General features: G+C 59.0%; 1 pseudogene; it reads right to left on the bottom strand.

The window, feature by feature from the left end:
- Window positions 1–765: 765 nt before the first annotated feature.
- On the bottom strand, window positions 766–2,717 carry LOC109765529 (heat shock 70 kDa protein BIP4-like; annotated as a pseudogene).
- Window positions 2,718–3,224: the final 507 nt, after the last annotated feature.

Here is a 3,224-nt window from a genome sequence, read left to right on the forward strand (position 1 = left end):
AACTAGTAAATACTATAAGATCTAACAAATTGCATGTGCCTAGAGTTCATCATGATCGCCATCCTCCTCAGTGGTGTGGTCACCCGATGCACCTCCAGACCTCTGGTACACCGCCGTGATGCACTAGTAGAAAAAGGGTCTAATGTGAAACTCATTAGTCCCGGTTTGGTATTGAACCGGCACTAATGTGACCATTAATGCCGGTTCCAACGGCCAGGCGGGCGGCGCTCATTAGTACCGGTTCGTGGCGAATCTTTAGTACCGGTTCATGCCACGAACCGGTACTAAAGAGGTGGTGGCCTTTAGTACGGGTTGGTGGCTCCAACCGGTACTAAAGGGCCTTTAGTACCGGTTGGAGCCACCAACCGGTACTAAAGGTGGTGGCCACCCGCAATGCATAATGTTTAGTCCCACCTCGCTAGTTGAGAGGAGCTCGCACCGGTTTATAAGCCCCGCCGCGGCTACCGTGTCGAGCTCCTCTCTAAGCAGTCCTTTGTGGGCCTATTGCAAGTCTTCTGCCCTATGGGGCCTACTAGGCCGTACGGGCCTGCATCCTGACCCAACTAAAGATTGAGTTTCTAGTCGTATGCAGGCCGTGCCGCCCCAGTAGGCTGGCTGTTTTTGCTTTATTTCAAAAATAAAAATAAAAAATCCTTACCAACCGGGACTAAAGGTCCTCCAGACCACGGCGCGCCTCATGCCATGTGGGGGCCTTTGGTCCCGGTTCGTGTTAAACCGGGACTAAAGGGGGACCTTTAGTCCAGAACCGGTACTAAAGGTCCTTACGAACCGGTACTAAAAGTCGTTTTTCTACTAGTGATGATAGGGTTGCACACGTCTTCCATCTCCCGAAGCTTCTCATCGTAGTCCTCCTTCTCTGCCTCTGTGTTGTCATCGAGCCACTCGTTTACCTCCCTCAGCGCATCCTGGACCTTCTCCTTCTCATCCCTCTCCATGGCATCGGCCATCTTGGTGTCGACGGTGTTCTTGATGCTGTACACGTACGTCTCTAGCTTGTTCCGAGCGTCGACCCGCTCCTTGAGCTTGTGATCCGCCTCGGCGAACTCCTCTGCCTCGCGCACCATCCGGTCGATGTCCTCCTGGCTATGCCGACGGTCCTCGTTGGTGATGGTGATCTTCTCCGATTTGCCGGTGCCCTTGTCCGCCGCCTTCACGTGCAGGATGCCGTTGACGTCCACGTCGAACGTCACCTCAAGCTGTGGCGTGCCCCTCGGAGACGGCGGGATCCCGGAGAGGTCAAACTTACCGAGGAGCCTGTTGTCCTTGGTCATGCTCCGCTCGCCCTCGTAGACCTTGATGGACACGGTGGTCTGCTTGTCCTGGTACGTGGTGAACACCTGTGTCTTCTTTGTCGGCACCACCGTGTTCCTCGGGATCAGCTTCGTCATCACGCCGCCGACCGTCTCCATGCCTAGTGTAAGCGGCGCGACGTCGAGCAGGATCATGGTTTTGGTGTTCTCGTCGACGTGTCCGCTCACGATGCTGGCCTGCACGGCAGCGCCGTACGCGACGGCCTCGTCGGGGTTGACCCCCTTGTTAGGTTCCTTGCCGTTGAAGTAGTCCTTGAGAAGCTGCTGCACCTTGGGAATCCTGGTGCTGCCACCGACGAGCACGATCTCGTCGATGTCAGCCTTGTTGAGCCCGGCATCCGCCATGGCCTTCTTCACGGGCACCATCGTCTTGCGGAAAAGGTCGTTGTTGAGCTCCTCGAACCGTGCCCTGGTGAGCGGCTCCGAGAAGTCGACGCCGTCGAAGAGCGATTCGATCTCGACGCGCACCTGGTACTGGTTGCTGAGCGCACGCTTGGCGCGCTCGCACTCCCGGCGCAGCTTCCCCAGCGCGCGCAGGTCGCCGGCGATGTCGCGGCCGTGCTTGCGCTTGATGAGCTTGATGAAGTAGTCCATGAGGCGCTGGTCGAAATCCTCGCCGCCGAGGTGCGTGTCGCCGTTGGTGGCGAGGACCTCGAAGACGCCATTGTCGATGGAGAGCACGCTGACGTCAAAGGTGCCGCCGCCGAGGTCGAACACCAGGACGTTCTTCTCGGGCCCCTTCTCGTCGATGCCGTAGGCGATGGCCGCGGCGGTGGGCTCGTTGACGATGCGGATGACGTTGCGCCCGGCGATGACGCCGGCGTCCTTGGTGGCCTGTCGCTGCGCGTCGTTGAAGTAGGCGGGGACGGTGACGACGGCGTGCGTGACCTTCTCGCCGAGGTAGGCCTCGGCGGTCTCCTTCATCCTGGTGAGCACCATGGCGCTGACCTCCTCGGGGCTGAAGACGCGCACGTCGCCGTCCTTGACCTGCACCTGGACGTGCGGCTTGCCATTCCGGTCGACGACGGAGTAGGGCAGCAGCTTGATGTCCCGCTGCACGACGGCGTCGGCGAAGTCGCGGCCGATGAGGCGCTTGGCGTCGTAGATGGTGCGCTCGGGGTTGGCCGCTGCCTGGTTCTTGGCCGCCTCGCCGATGAGCCGCTCGCCGCCGTCAGTGAAGGCGACCCAGGAGGGGGTGATCCGGTTGCCCTGGTCGTTGGCGATGATCTCGACGCGGCCGTTCCGGTAGACGCCGACGCACGAGTAGGTGGTGCCGAGGTCGATGCCGATGACGGTGCCCGTGCTGCCGCCTTCCGTGGGCGCGGCGGCGGAAGCAGCCGGGATCGCGAGAAGCAACGCCGCGACGAGCGTAGCGAGCATCCACATCGACGCGGCACGAGCCATTGTCGACCGGAAGTTGTTTTGCTTCGTCTCTGTTGCTGTTGCTTTGGAGAGGACTAGAGGAGAGAGGCCGTCGCACGTATTTATTGCGTTCGTGCGTGCTGAGGCGGTCTCCGACTCCAGTTTAAACTTGGACGCGTCACGTTGATGATCTCCGCCGTGAGTTCTGCCAATCTGACGGTTAACCAGATGCCGTGACGTGTCGATGCGAAGGCACACGTATGCATGTCGTTCCCGACTCTATCGATGATAGGAACGTCGATGTGTTCATTTTCCGGTTTTCACTTTGTTTATGGGCCTTCGACGGCCTTCTGTTTATTCAAGTGTGGGCCTCATGGAAGCTTTTTACCCTAAAAAATACTAACTGATTCTGAAAAGAGAAATGTTTGGCTTCAGCCCGTGGATCGGACGCGGGCGTCCGTCGCCTCGTCCATGTGACGCGTGTCCCGCCGACTCACCTCGCATTGTCTCTTACGGTTTTGCAACTAAGCT

Source organism: Aegilops tauschii, chromosome 7 (assembly GCF_002575655.3).
Source record: "Aegilops tauschii subsp. strangulata cultivar AL8/78 chromosome 7, Aet v6.0, whole genome shotgun sequence".
Classification (NCBI taxonomy): domain Eukaryota; kingdom Viridiplantae; phylum Streptophyta; class Magnoliopsida; order Poales; family Poaceae; genus Aegilops; species Aegilops tauschii.